The following is a 17,036-nucleotide window of genomic DNA, read 5'->3' on the forward strand; positions in this document are numbered from 1 at the left end:
TGTGATACAGCCATGTGTGATCGGTGTAATGCTGTGTCCACGTATGTTAAAAATTGCATGTCTCTACATTCCGTAGATTTCACTAGGCATCGTACACATACACACAGACAAAAGATTCCGGATATCACGGACTGAACGAAAACAGCTTCCTATGCCATGGACTTAAAATGGCATTTTGACTGATATACTGTATGTTAAATTATTAAAACGATTAAAACTAATATACACTGACTGACAGAGCAAATGCAACACCAAGAAGGAGTGGTTCGAAAGGGATGAAAGTTGGGGTAAAAACAGAGACGGCACGGACGAATAATTGATGTTTATTTCAAACCGATATGCAGGTTACACAATGCGCACGGCATCGACTCAGTAGGATGTAGGACCACCGCGAGCGGCGATGCACGCAGAAACACGTCGAGGTACAGAGTCAATAAGAGTGCGGATGGTGTCCTGAGGGATGGTTCTCCATTCTCTGTCAACCATTTGCCACAGTTGGTCGTCCGCACGAGGCTGGGGCAGAGTTTGCAAACGGCGTCCAATGAGATCCCACACGTGTTCGATTGGTGAGAGATCCGGAGAGTACGCTGGCCACGGAAGCATCTGTACACCTCGTAGAGCCTGTTGGGAGATGCGAGCAGTGTGTGGGCGGGCATTATCCTGCTGAAACAGAGCATTGGGCAGCCCCTGAAGGTACGGGAGTGCCACCGGCCGCAGCACATGCTGCACGTAGCGGTGGGCATTTAACGTGTCTTGAATACGCACTAGAGGTGACGTGGAATCATACGCAATAGCGCCCCAAACCATGATGCCGCCTTGTCTAGCGGTAGGGCGCTCCACAGTTACTGTCGGATTTGACCTTTCTCCACGCCGACGCCACACTCGTCTGCGGTGACTATCACTGACAGAACGGAAGCGTGACTCATCGGAGAACACGACGTTCCGCCATTCCCTCATCCAAGTCGCTCTAGCCCGGCACCATGCCAGGCGTGCACGTCTATGCTGTGGAGTCAATGGTAGTCTTCTGAGCGGACGCCGGGAGTGCAGGCCTCCTTCAACCAATCGACGGGAAATTGTCGATATTGGAACAGCCAGGGTGTCTTGCTCATGCTGAAGAATGGCGGTTGACGTGGCGTGCGGGGCTGCCACCGCTTGGCGGCGGATGCGCCGATCCTCGCGTGCTGACGTCACTCGGGCTGCGCCTGGACCCCTCGCACGTGCCACATGTCCCTGCGCCAACCATCTTCGCCACAGGCGCTGCACCGTGGACACATCCCTATGGGTATCGGCTGCGATTTGACGAAGCGACCAACCTGCCCTTCTCAGCCCGATCACCATACCCCTCGTAAAGTCGTCTGTCTGCTGGAAATGCCTCCGTTGACGGCGGCCTGGCATTCTTAGCTATACACGTGTCCTGTGGCACACGACAACACGTTCTACAATGACTGTCGGCTGAGAAATCACGATACGAAGTGGGCCACTCGCCAACGCCGTGTCCCATTTATCGTTCGCTACGTGCGCAGCACAGCGGCGCATTTCACATCATGAGCATACCTCAGTGACGTCAGTCTACCCTGCAATTGGCATAAAGTTCTGACCACTCCTTCTTGGTGTTGCATTTGCTCTGTCAGTCAGTGTAAATAATTAACGAAAAGGGTATTTACCTCTATATATATTCATGGAACAATACGCCTATGTTAAAAATTTCAGATCTCTGCGTGTCGCAGATTTGCTTGGGCATTGCATACATACACACAGACAAACACTTCCGCGCAATATGTGTCTCCGCGGTTTCTCATTTCCGCACCAGACAAATGATAATCGTCTCGCTGATAGGAGCAGGAATGCAGCCAAGCCTCGACGGGCAGCTCGCTGTAAGATAGTAAGTATGTAAAAAGCAGAAGCTTGCTATAAGATAGTAGTATGTCGACAAGGGCAGCTTGTTTTATAACTATTGTAAGATAAAGTAGATTAAGAACTGCGTTAGACCCTCTGTCTATGTACCGCGACGTCGCTAAGTCCCGTTAAGACCAATTTAAATTCCGCGCCATAAGGTACTAGCAATAAGTTTTTTTGTTTTTTTTTGTTTTGTTTTCTTTTTGCTAGTTGCTTTACGTCGCACCGACACAGATTGGTCTTATGGCGACGATGGGAGAGGAAAGGCCTAGGAATGGAAAGGAAGCGGCCGTGGCCTTAATTAAAGTACAGCCCCAGCATTTGCCTGGTGTGAAAATGGGAAACCGCGGAAAACCATTTTCAGGGCTGCCGACAGTGCGGTTCGAACCCACTATCTCCCGGATACGACCTCACAGCTGCGCTCTCCTAACCACACGACTAACTCGCACGGTGCAATAAGGTTTAGCTCCGTCAAGATAGCAGCACTCAAGTAAGTTATGTAGTGCATGTGGTTAAAGATGGCGGCTGTTATCTTGACAGATGTTCAAAAAAGCATGTAGTTTTTCAAATTGCCCGCCACACCTCATGCATAAGGGACCAGCAGTCAAGGTTTAGGTTTGTTAACATAGAAGCACCGAAGTTAGCCATGTTTGAAGTCCATGTCCCATGTAGTTAAAAGATGACAGCTCAGAAAAGAGTACGTAGAATTTCAAATTGCCCGCTACCACATGCATAAGGTAGCAGCTATGAGGTTTTAGCCCCGTCAAGATGCCAGCACGATAATCTCTTGTTTATAGATAGCGGCTGACAGCTGTTAAAAGAGCACGTGGAATTTCAAATTGCCCGCTACCACGTGCATAAGATGCCAGCTATGAGGTTTTAGCCCCGTCACGATGCCAGCACTGAAGTTAGCGAAGCTCTCTTAACAGGCCTATAGTCCTCTCCGTGTAAGGACGTACACTAAGGGTGCAACCTTACCCTTTCTCCCCTGTAATATTAAGGTATTGGTTTATAGTGACTTTTCTTGATGTTGGGTCTTTTTCAGTGTCGGTAACCATACAGTTTAGGGACCCTACTTGCCGATACGACGTCTTACTGTTACCGTTAATCTGGCACGTTGGCAACGTTCAGTCACTGTTCTAGCGTGAATTGTGTGTTGCCACCGCATTGCCTCTAAAGTCACTAGCGATACATTTGCGAGAATATTTAAAGCATATTTTCTTTTTCTGTGGGATTGTAAATCTATTTGGCTAATACCAGGTAAGTAGAATTGTGGCATGTTCGGATAATGCATTTAATAACATAGTTTGTGTGAAATGATGAGCACATCATTTTATTAATTACGTTCCTATTTCGTCCCATACTTATACGAACAGAATTCGATTGGGATGTCTAAGAAGGAAGAAAAATCTGCAAAAACTCCTCCGAAAAGGAAACCAAGGTTACGTCCTTTACAAGCTTCAGGTCAAGAAATGCTTGTACATTGCTACGAGCAATTGAAACAGGAAGACGACGAAGAAGGTATCAGTCGTAGTGATACGAAGCTAATGGCAAGAGTTTCATTATTAACTGGGGTAAGTGTTCGTTTTTATCTTGTTTCTATGATAAGTTTCTGGCATAATGACAATCAGTTGAAAAGGAGCAGTATTTCATTCTGAACCTAACCTAACCTAACCTGATCATGTAGGCCTAGGCCTATACCGGTACCATGTCTTGTGTCGACTTCGATACGGTTCGTAGACTTAACCTTTGTGTATTCATGTTGACTTATGGTATATGTGTATGTAATATATTTCTGTGTGTGTATTCTTACAGTGTAGTTTCGGTTTAGTCCGAAAAGTAATAGGAAATTTCAAGAAGGGAGTTGAATTTTCTACACCAGGTAAACGCCGAAAGCGTGAACATCCAGTGACCGGCATAGACAGTTTTTCTAAGGAAGCGATAGCAAGGTTTATTTATGATAAATTACATAAAGGTAAGGTGACTTCATAAGGAATCTATTGCAACATTATTTATAGAAATTGGCACGCAGGTGAGATAAGCTCCCAGAAATGTTTTGTGCATGTATTGTCATACAGCTCTTTTGAGTCCCTTGTAACTCTCTTTTTTCTTCCCACAGGAGAAGTCGTAACTGTAAGAAAGGTTTTCGACCACATGAAAGCAAATTATGACACTTATTTGTACAAGGGCTCCGAAACATCATTAAGAAGAATTTTGAAGGCCATGGGGTTTGTGTGGAGTAAAGGTGATCCCTATGCGTATGTTAGAGAAAATGAAGACATTTGTTTTAAGAGATCCTGTTTTCTGAGGGAATACATGCGTAATAAGGACAGTGAGAAACCAAAACCTGTTGTTTTCTTGGATGAGACTTGGATTTTTATGAATGGTGAATATATATGTTATATATTACATTTTATATTTAAAAAATCTTGGAATAATTTATCTTCATCAGGTGTCTTTGGTTTCAATTGTGCATTTGTCTTTCAGGGTCACCCACATACTCCTGGAATAAACCACACAAATCTGGACATGATGTTCAAGGAGTAATTCGTCGACCTGTGTCTGAGGGAGGAAGACTGGTTATTGTTCATGCTGGAACGAAGGATGGCTTTGTACCTGGTATGTTCTTAATTTATTTTACTTCATTTTATTGTAGTGAGGTGATCTCTCTTTACATAGTTATGAGGGTATTTAGGGTTTGTAGTACGGATGCAGGGGGGGGCACATAAGTCTCTGATAAGACCCCAACTTAAGTACAGTTCCTGTGTATGAGACCCTCACTGGGATTACTTGGTTTGAGAATTGGAAAAGTTCAAAAGACAGAAGCACGATTTGTTGTGGGTGATTTCTGACAAAAGAGTAGCGTTACAAAAATTTTGTCGGGTTTGGGCTGGGAAGACTTGGGTGAAAGGAGACAAGTTGCTGGACTAAGTGGTATATTCCGAGCTGTCGGTGGATAGGTGGTGTGGAATGACATTGGTAGACGAATACGTTTCAGTGGTATTTTAAAAGTAGGTAAGATCACAGTACAGTGCTAAAGTTGATGAAAAGTGGGGCAAATATTTGTTTTTTTTTAAGAAGGGAGTTAGGGATTGGAATAATTTACCAAGGGAGATGTTCAATAAATTTCCAAATTCTTTGCAATTATTGAAGAAAATACTAGGCCTATCCCTGAAACTACATCTTCTGTCCTAAGTGCAGATCAGTGGTGACTGATTGATTGAAATTGACTGGCACTAGGTCGGAAGTGGCATTATAACTTACCGCTCATTGAGCTCTGTACGTGGTTTTTGATTTTGACTTCTCCACTGTTATTAAAAAGACTTGCAGGTATTCACTTTAGGCCAATGATTAACCTTAGAGAGGTATTTCAATCAAAACTTACTCAGTGTATTTTCATATAATATTACTGGATATTTGTATCAGTAAATTACTTGTATTGTAGGCCTATTTATTATGTTTATTCTGCATTCGACAATCTCCACCTGAATCAGTGCTTGATACCTGACTGTTGAACACCTTCCAAGCTTCTTATTTCTTACTGCCTGATATAGGTTCAGTGTTCGCAGCAATTACATTTGTTCTAAGGTATTGAAATGGGTGTTTATACTTATATCTTTTATGCAAGTGATCGTGGACTTCTAATCCAGATATAGGCCTACTAATGGAGATACATTCATGAGAGATGTTACGATAAAGTAGTGTAAGTAGTAATTAATTGACTTCATCATCAGGTGACTTTGCTACACAGTAGTTGGTTTTACTTAAAATCAGACAGCTTTTTGTATCATTCAACAGAAATCACATTTTTTATTAATAGGCCTATACTTTTTTTAGAACAAATAACTTCATACTAAAACTTAAAATTCTTACAGGTGCTGATTTGATATTTGCTACAAACTTGAAGAGAAATCAGGATTACCATGGTGCTATGAACAGCGAGAAATTTCAGATGTGGGTGAAGACGCAATTAATCGTAGGATTAAGAAATATAGGACCCTGTGTTATTGTAATGGATAATGCACCATATCACTGTAAGCTTGTTGAGCATCAACCAACAACGAAATGGAGGAAGGATCAATTAGTGGTAATTATACTTAATTGAATATTTCCTTCTACTGAATGATGTTTAATGATGTTACAGAAATTAATTTTTATTTTTCCTTTAATTTACAGTCATGGTTAAGGCAGAATGGAGTTTCTCCACCAGAAAATGCCACAAAAGATGAGCTGCAAAGGTTGTGTAATATGAATCGAAGTCACTTAAAGAGGTACAGAAGCACGTAAACATAAGTTTAGATAATGTTGTTTACACTCGTGTATTTGACTTTCATGTATGCATAACAATATTTCTCTGTTTCTTTAAAACCAGGTACATTGTTGACGAGATGCTGCACAGTGAAGGCCATACTGTCTTACGACTTCCTCCATACCACTCATTTTTCAATGCCATCGAATTTGTATGGTCTGTGGCAAAACAGTATTATAACAAAACAGTGGCTTCAAGACCTGGTCACGGATTGGACAGAGCTACAGCTGTGTGGAAAGAATCTCTTGATCAGGTAGGCCAAGTGGAAATGTTATTTATTGGATATATGCAAGTGGAGTTTATAATATACTTGTCAGGTTGTGATACTTCAATATATCCTATAGGCGACAGCAGAGATGTGGAGAAATGAAGTAAAACACACTGAGAAGAAGATTGTCGAGTTCTACAATAATGAGGTGAGAGGTCTTCCTGAAGTGGAGGAACTAGTCATTCATCATGGAAGCAGTGAATCGGAGGAGGAAGATGAAGAAGATGAAGAAGAAGAAAGAAGAGAAGCCGAGGAGTTAGCTGTACCATTGTAAGAGCCATTCCATGAGATTAAGAATGTTATAACTTTGCTGGGAAATAATACATTTCTGATTGCCCCGTCCTTTCTGATATAACGAAGTTACATTTCAAAATTGTGGGAATTGTGTATCTACAAGTTACAGGGCGGTATAGATGTGCAGGTGGGGATCAGTGTCCAATCGGAGTGGAATTATCTAGAACTGCTGTGGCGCAATGTGATGAGGAGCGGGCAAGGGGGGGAGAGAGAGAGGGAGACAGCACTCTGTCACCAATACACGATGTAAACATTGTACGCCTGTTAAAATACTGACATAACTTAAATTTTATACACTATCTAATGGTTTTCCACAGTTCTCTGAAAGTCACAACTCACGTATACGGTATATATATAGAGAGAATTACATATAAAAATACCTGTGTACACAATAAGTAGCCCACATATTAAATATAAATCAATTTGCTTTATGTCGCACCAACACAGATAGGTCTTATGGCGACAAAGAGGATAGAAGAGATAGGAAAGGGCTAGAAGTGGGAAGGAAGCGGCCGTGGTCTTAATTAAGGTACAGCACAAGCATGTGTCTGGTGTGAAAATGGGAAACCACCGAAAACCATTTTAACGGCTACCGACGGTAGGATTTGAACCCACCATTCCCCGAATGCAAGCTCATAGCTACGCGACCCTAAACGCACGGCCAGCTAACTCGGTCATCTTTGAAAATGTCTTTTTCTATCAGCAGAGGCTTTTTTAAAATCGTCATATTTTGTATAGGCTACAGGAGATGTACAGTAGCCCACTGGTTTTCTGATTAAACATCATTTATTTAATCTATTGCATCAGTCTACTTACATACTCACTGTCCACGTACATCGGTAACCTCGTGATTCGATTATTGAAGTATTGTGCAATGATGCGACATACAAACTAAGAGAATACCGAGTGGTTCTTCCAAATATAAAACAGACAATTTCGAGTGGTCATGAGCATGACTCATAGTCATAGGGTAGGCTAAATAATAATGTTATTGGCTTTATGTCCCACTATCAACTTTTAGGTTTTTTTTGAGACGTCGAGGTGCTGGAATTTAGTCCTGCAGGAGCTCTTTTATGTGTCAGTAAATCTACTGACATGAGGCTGAGCACCTTCAAATACCACCGCACTGAGCTCGGCCCTGCCAAGTTGGGTTCAGAAGGCCAGCGCCTCGACCGTTTGAGCCACTCAGCCAGGTGTGGAGGCTAGAGAGCTGAGTTTAAGTAATTGTCGAACGTCAACTACTTATAAAGATACTGATTGATTAAACTAATACAGTAATTAGAATAACCTAATTGACTACCTACTTACAACCTAGGTACTTTGGAATTGTGTTCTATCTTTTTAACACTGCAAATAAATCCATGTATTGTTTAAAACTCCCTGTAAGAAGAGGACAGTGGATGCGAATAGGTATTATTTTCAAATGAGCTGAGCTCGAGAGTCCATTATAGCATACGATTTTTTCAGTGTACCATGACTCTGTATGTATTGCTTCAGAGGAAGTTCGGCTCCCCGCCAATGTCCAGTGTACCGATAATGAACCATGTGTGTGTTGTGTCTCACTGATCCATGACTGCGTACGATTCTTTCAGTGTGCCATGATTCACTGTGGCTCACTGCAGCGAAAGCTCGACTCCCCGCCAGTGTCCAGTGTGCCTATAAGGAGCCGTGTGTGTCGTGTGGCTCACTGAGCCGTGATTGTGCATGATTTGTGTGCCATGAGCTTGCCGTTCCTGTGAATCGATTCACTCGGACACTGAATGAATCGATACACTGCTTCGAATCAAGCACTCAGTAGCCTACACTAGTAGAGGTACATAGTACATTACCATTAAGATAGATAGCATTGCAAAGTAATTTGTCTTTACCATAATAACAATAATAATAATAATAATAATAATAATCGTATGGCCTCAGCTACCATGTGCAGACATTTCAAGTTGACGCCATCTGGCTGTCTGCTCGTCAATTTTGACGTTCCGTTATACTCTAGGCCCACTAGATGGCAGACCGAGTAAACCGAAACTCTCTTGGGCGTCTGTGGCTGAGATTTAATGAATTTTGTCGGGTAAACACCAAATGCGTCACCAGAGATCTTTTACATGCCGACATCGTACGACATGAAGTGTCGAATGGACTTTTTTCTGCCCTTCAAAAATCCGACTACCTCTGCCGGGTTTGAACCCGCTATATTGGGATTCGGAGGCCGTCACTCTACCACTGATCCACAGAGGCAGCTGTCTTTACCATGAAATACATCGTCGTCGTACATGACTGAATTACTATCAATATATCTTAGAGAAACTGTAATGTACATGAAACCGAAATTGAGTTAATTTCCACGATACATTCTTCCTATATAAAGGAGACCATGTAGCTTATCCACCTTCATTTCAGCCACATAAATATTCAGCAAAAATTGCAAAATCACATTAAAGGACAAATACAATTTTTTAAGTAGAAATAGTCTGGAACATAGATTAGTGAGGTTGGACATCCTGCGCATCATCATTCAGGAGTCGCTGTTGAACATACTGTACTTGTCAAAACTAGTAAGTTTCTATTTTACACAATAATAGTGAAATGTTGATGAAGACGACATACACCCAGCCCCCGTGCCAGAGAAATTAACCAACGGTGGTTCAAATTCCCCACCCTGTCGAGAATCAAACCCACACCCTGTGACCAAAGGCCAGCACGCTAACCATTTAGCCATGGGGCCAGACAATAATAGTGAAAAAGCATGTTCACTGCAGCTATTGTTGACAGGATATTTCTTCTCTTTAAAGAACAATGAGTACCACGAATTAATATCCTGTTTTGTTGATTCCTGTAAACTTTGTATGTACGGTTTTGGTTCGCCAGTTCCTAGCGTATCTACTGAATGAAAACTTTGTAGACCAATGGATTCAGTTTTATGTTTATTGCCTTCAGTCGTCACGACAGTTTTTTCAATGACAACAGTCGCTCAATTACAAATCCTGTCAAACCTAACCTAACCCTGCGACAATCAGTGGTTTTCGATGGATCACTACCTAACCGGTCATTATAATTTGTTTTCGGTGGATCACAACCAAACCTGTCCCTATCAGTGGTTTTCGGAAGAATACAGTGGTTTTGTCACAAGTCAATACAGACTCTTGAATCAATGTGTGAAAATGGGAAAGTGTAGAAAACCCTCTTCAGGAATGCCAATCTCTAAGTCCATAGTCTTTTCAGCGTTGTCACACAGCTGAAATTCACTTTAGAAGTAATTGTAAAAAGTCGTATATAGGCTCTACAGATACATAGTACATTACCAATTCCATCTCGATTGCTATGATACACACACTGCATAGCGGTTTTGCTCTATAGATAAATCATATTATAGTGAAAAAAAATTTGTTTAAAAAAAAAATCTGTCTGGCATGAAGGTCCAGAAGGAAAATACTTTCATTGAATTCTTATTTATGTGCTCACCACCCTAGTAGGTTTAAATAAACCTTATAAATACGTTGTAAGATCCATTCTCGAATATGGATCTGCATGTTGGTTTAATAAATTCCCTAGAGAAAGTTCAAAGAAGAGCGATGCGTTTCGTAACTGGGAATAGAAGGAATACCATTAATTGGGAAAGTCTTGAATCTAGAAGAACTAGAGCTCGCCTGTGTGGTCTTTATAAGAGCTATACGGGAAGGGCTGCTTGGAGTTGTATTAGGAATAGGTTATAACCTCCCTCATTGTATCACTATTTGCAGCGATAGCCAGGAAGCGTTAAAAGCACTATGTGCAGTTAAAACAACATCAAAAATGGTATGGGAATGCCAAAGGATGTTAGATCAGCTGTGTGAATTTAGCTCAGTTACCCTATTACGGGTCCCTGGGCACACAGGTATCAGTGGAAATGAAGAAGCTGACAAACTAGCGAAACAAGGCTCAAAAGGTCCTTTTATAGGACCAGAGCCCTTCCTGGGAGTGTCACTCCGAAGCGTGAAACTGGTAATATCCCAGTGGACAAACCCGTCTCACTTAAGACATTTGGAAGAGGTTAACTATAGCAAGGCAGGCACGTGAACTTATCAAAGGGCCTAGCCAAAGTTATAAAAAGGTCCTGATAAATTTGAATAGGACCAGAATGCGAATGGTAGTTGGACTGTTGACAGGCCACAATACCTTACAGAGACACCTACACATCACGAAAATCAGTCAGGATCCGATGTGTAGAAGATGCGGTAGGGAGGAGGAGACCTCCGCGCATGTGTTATGTCAGTGTGAGGCTCTTGCAAGCACTAGACATCGATACCTTGGCTCACATTTCGTGAGCCTGGAAGACATCAGGAATGCCAACATCCGGGCACTGGTATCCTTTATAGGAGCACTAGGTCTGGACTAGGCAAACCCGTTTAAGGGACACAAAGGGTCTTCACAGACCTACGTGTGGAGCCCTGCGAAGGCAGGGTTCACCCATTCTTTATCTATCTATCTATCTAACCTCCCTCATACTTATCGAGAAATTATCATAAGCATAAAATTAGGGCCAGAAACCAGCATACGGATGTATTGGAAATAATTAAATTGTGTATGAAACTGTACATGATGCTGGATTTAGAATGACTAGTAGTATTTCTTGTAATATTCTTTTCCATGGAATTCCTTTTTGTACTTGAGTTGTTGTAGTTGTTGGGTAGTATGATTTAACTTTATTATCACTTGTAGTGTTAAGCTAGTAGTAAGTTCAATCTATAGTATTGTAATTTGTAGTGTTAAGTACTGGAAATACTTAAGTTGTGTGTGAATATGTATATAATGACACTGGATTTAGAAAGTTTAATTAGTAGTATTTCTTGCTTGTTGTAATGTTGTTGTTGTTGTTGTTGTTGTAGGGTAATTACGGTTTAACTTCACTTTATTATCACTTATAATGTTAAGCTAGTAGTAAGGTCAACCTATAATATTGTAAGCCAAATTGTTAAGCACTGTAAATACTTAAGTTGTGTGTGAATTTGTATATGATGTTGCTCGATTTAGAATATTAAACTAGCAGTAATTCTTGTTATATTTTCCTTCCATATATCTGCTTCTTGTACTCTTGTTGTTTGTTTGTTTGTTTGTTTCTTTGTTGTAGTTGGGTAATTATGTTAACTTTATTATCACATTACTGTAAGTGACCGTTGCCACCGGGGTATTTCCCATTTGCAATTTATTAATAATAATAATGAGTGACAGAGGTTTAACGTAATTTGGAAGGAATGTTTTGCGTATGATAAATGAGTACCAGTTAACTATTGGGGGCAAAGGCGGTCATGCGTTGAGCTAACCACTCCACCCCACCCCACCAAGTGCCAACGTCGTGGATAGTGGAAGCCTTCACCTTCCCCCTTTCCAATGGCTTTCATGGTTTGTACGGAGATGACTTTGCTTCTTGCTTTTTAAATATTAGTATTCATGTTTATTATGTTTGTTTATTCATACCCCTGCTTTGTAATTCAGTGACCATGGAATGGCTCTAAATGTTGTAAATTATATTTATATTTACTTGTATTTATTTCCTTTTTCCTTATTGCACACGTTTGTTGTTGTTATTGTTATTACTACTACATATCGCTTAACATGTAAATAAACTAATATTTAATGCAGTAAATAATGCTTATCTCTTCGGATTCATTTCTTCGTTGCGTATTCGTTTTGCTATGACAACATGACTTCTTTATGATATAAATAAATATAAAATAAAAGTATTTCTTCCCAAACATATTTGTTATACGTGCACCAATCAGAGAACCAACTAGGGAAGTACCTCTTACTAAGGTGCATAATGTTTTTGCATACATGTATAATTGAAGAATTGAAGATCCATATACAGGTAAGTGGGTCGCCCATGTGGTAGGCCTATTACGCGTCATAGGAAACTGAGTGAACTGGCTGTGCAGTTTGATCACATTGCTGTTAGCTTGGTTTCAGGAGATGGTGATGTATTCGAACCCCACAGTTGGCAGGTCTGAAGTTTTTTTTTGCCCGTCATTTTCATTTCAGGCTAGTGCTGTGTCTGTACGCTTATTTACATCTTAAATCCTAGCCCTCTTTCCTATCCAATTCTTGCATCACAACCTGTCTTCATGTGATTTAAGCCAATATATATGTAAAAATCTGGTAATGTTGTAAGCTTGAGATACACCAACTTGTAAGCTGAAAATATGTTTAAAATGCCAAATGCCGAAAACCGTAAAAGTTCTTAGTGGGATGTAAAGCTGTTAGCATTATTATTAAAAGGAAGGACATATGTCTTATGTGGTAAGTCCTTGAACTTGCAGAAACCGCAATGAATTATTCAATCTATATTCCCTCCCCCCTTTCTTTAAGAATGCAGTTATAGTAATGCATACATCAGAATCAGAATAAAGGCAGGAAATGTTTAACATTATTTTAAGCAAGTGAAGGAGAGAATGTATGACTAGCTCATGTTGGCGGATTCGAGTTCGGCGGTATTTGAAAGTGCTCAAATACTCCAGCCTCATGTCTAGATCTACTGGTACATAAAGAACTCTTGCGGGACGAAATACTGGCACCTCGGTGTATGTGAAAACGATAGAAGTAGATAGAACTAATATTCAATTGTGCAGTGAGCTTGAAGCTGACCTAATTTCCGTTCACGTAGCTTGGCACATTAGTATTCCTATATGTTTCCTGATAACCGTGAAGATATAACCAGCCTGCAGGCTGAAAATATGCCCAATCTCTCTCCTTAGGCTACGGGTTACCGGTATTGAAGAGAGAAGGAAATGTTCGCGCAAAAGAAAGGGAAGTCATTGGACTTTCGAAAATCACACTGCAAAGACTTATTAAACAAATTGCATCGTTTAACACGCCCCTATTTTCAAGAATATGGTTATAGTACGCCTACTGCATATCAAAATAAAGACAGATATATGTAACATTAATTTGAGTGAGAAAGGGTGTTTATTTCCTAAATTTCTCATTGAGCGTGGAAACCGACTTAATTATGAATATCTTGATTTATTTCATCTTAACTTTTATCATTTACTAGGGTAGGGAAACATTTATTATCGGTGTTTACATTGAGGTTAGTTTGTTTGGTTATGTCTGGTGATTTTAATATGTAACCAGGCAGGTTGGCAGCAGTGATCAGCCATTACAAAATAGAGAAAAGAAGAGCATCGGGCGGCGATATTTACTTTCTGGGGTATTTCGTTACGTGGCTATTACTATAGGTCCTGGCACATATCGATTGAAAAAACTTTATTTCAGCATACGATTTCCGTCCGCCATGCGATCAGCTGAGCGAAGGAACATTCCAGTACATACCGGACTCCACGAGCGACCAGGCGAGGCCAAGTGACGTCACCTACCGCTTGAAACTTGCCTCCCCTAGAGATATTTCTCGAAAGAATTTTTCTCTCGTGAGCTTTTTAACGCCTCAACCAATTTGAACAGGACCAACGCTAAATTGTAGCAGACATCGTAAAAGTATAATCCTGTAAATTTCGAAGCAATCTGTCCAGTAGTTTCTGAGTTATAACAATATAAAGTTTAAGAAGATCGAGCACTCTCGGTCACATGACTTAGAACACCACCCCTCCTGGCGCAGATATATATGCCACTAGGTCAAGGCTAACAAGCAGTCCAGTTCAGCAGTACAGTCTAGCAGTGCAGTGCAGAGCAGTGCAGTATGTGTATGTGAGTGAGACAGAGGGGAGACTGACCCTCGTACAGTATGTCCGTGCAGTCTCGAAGACAGTAATTTGCGTCGCGTTTCGCGGAGACGAAATTATGGGATAATCAATCACCGTCGTACTTGTAAAAGACGTCGCACCGTACCTAGTGTATCGTTCCGCGACTACGATATAATTCACAGACTTTTCGGAGTAAAACACGTGTGAAATCATTGAAGTACGAGGTTAAATATTGGACATTCACAAACTAGAACATGACGTGTGGACTTAATTAATTTCACATAATATTAAATTACCACAATAAACAGAAACTGTCGTGTACAATAACTTTAACTACTCTAAGACTCGTTTTTCTAATACAGTACATCCTTGAACTGTGTCTCATTATTTACATGTCATATTAGGACATGACTTACTACAGTGATAAATATTAAGAACTTTTTCTAAAATAATATAATTTTATCACCACCAGAAAATCAGTGTTATCTGCTAGGATAACGATTCAAGGACTGTGGTCAGAGACGGTAATGAGAAATATTACACGTAACCTTTCAAGTGTTTGAACTGTGTTTTATGGACGTTCTCAGTGACGATTTAAAATAGTGTTTTATGCAGCAAGGACTGTAATCATTCATTTGACGTCATAAAATTAACATATGAACTGAACTGTGTTTAACAGTGAACGATAGCATCTGTAAATACTATTTGCGCTAAATGAACGTTCCGTGTGCTAAAATCACCTCCACGAGCAGCGGAAATCTTGATGAAATTCTACAAGATCCAGCTACCTTCAACATCATCTCATCTATGGTACCCATCGAGGGACGTCAACGTGAATTCTTCGTGGAACATCGAGTTCGAGTCTTCGTCCGCACCCCGCGGAATGTTCCAGATTCTCATCAACATTTGTAAGCCAAATTTTCTTTATTAAGTGAGTAGTCACAAACTGACTGACTTTTTCTTATCAATCTTGAACAGTGGTTTACTCAGTGCTGCGTGTGACGATATTTCGTAGTTTTTCATTATCTCTCAGAAATTCATGTTTAATGATAAATTTATTTTTCAAAATTTAATATCCATATTACATAGAAGAACTCTAGGATTTTCAGGTGTTCTATATTTCAAGGCTAACAAACTGAGAAACTTTCAACAGAAATTTAAATTCTTATTGCAATTTTCAATTATAAGTGTATGTTCATTTAATGAATCAATACTTAGAAAGACTTTAGGTGAAGAACTTACACTTGGTATTTTCACAAAAGACTATAGGATCTGTGAGATATTTATTTTCACGAACTGAATTCAAGAAGATTTACGTTAACATTTTATTTTCAACAAAATATCTGAGTCCTATATTGATATTGCAGGGTGATGAATCATTTAACATTATTAATAAATTGTTTGGAAAAGATATAACCATCTATTATTCGCCCTGCGATTCTATCCTGGTCTGTATCGGCTCCAAAACCAACTTCCACTACCTGAGATCCTTCTCATGCCATACACCCCGAACTCTTCCTGGTACAATAGCCATGTTTAAAATTCCGCCCAACATAGCAGCAGTAAGTTTTTTATTTTCTACCACTAGAATGTGCACACATCGCTTATCGATTATGCATGCATCGACTATCGTACTAAACGTTTCCCACCAGAGTGTGCATCGATCGCCTGTCGATATGTATACATATCGACTATCGTACTAACTTCTTCCGCCAGAGTGTGCAAACATCGCATGTGCGCGCGCAACTGCTCTATCCACTGCTTATCGATCTGCAATAATGCGCGTGCACTGCATGCTGATCTATGGATACCCCCATCCACTCAACGTAGGTACAAATAAAGGTGCAAGTCAAAGTTTTCCTCGCTTGCCTCGTAAGAGGCGGCCGTGCCCTGGCCAGGGCAATATTTTTGTAGAAGAGACATCGCTACGGCGGTGGACCTCCAGGAAGAGAGAGAGAGATAGAGAGAGAGAGCACATCTCCCACTCACCCGTCCCTTATTTTTGGTAAGGGGAGATGGGGGACAGAGGACTACCTCTTTAGGCCCCCCTACTCCCCCGAAGTCAATAAAGCATAACCATTTACTTAGGTTAGCCTACTAAGTCCACGTGGTTAAAGATGACAGCTGTCAAAAAAGCACGTGGAATTTCAAATTGCCCGCCACCACGTACATAAGTTGGCAGCCATGACGTTCTAGCCCCTTCAAGATAGCAGCACGATGCTCTCTTGTTTAAATATAGCAGCTGTCAGCTTGAGAGCTGTCAAAAAAGCGCGTGGAATTTTAAATTTCGCGTGCCCACGTGCATAAGGTGGCAGCCATGCAGTTTAGTGCCGTCAAGATGGCAGCACTGAGGTTAGCAATGCTTTCTTATTTAAATAGGGCAGTTGGCAGCTGTCAATAAAGCACGTGGCTTTGTTTAAAACAAGAGCACATGACTTTGTGTACAAACAAAAGCACGCAGAATTCAAATTTCGCGCGCTGTTGACTCTGCAGTCATGTGACCCGCTCCGTGGCCTCCAACTGTAGGGCTGTGGGAACCCCACTGCCCTACTACTTAACTCGTATTCGGAGAACTCCTAATCGTAGATCAGATAGTTAT

Source organism: Anabrus simplex, chromosome 3 (assembly GCF_040414725.1).
Source record: "Anabrus simplex isolate iqAnaSimp1 chromosome 3, ASM4041472v1, whole genome shotgun sequence".
Taxonomy (NCBI): Eukaryota; Metazoa; Arthropoda; class Insecta; order Orthoptera; family Tettigoniidae; genus Anabrus; species Anabrus simplex.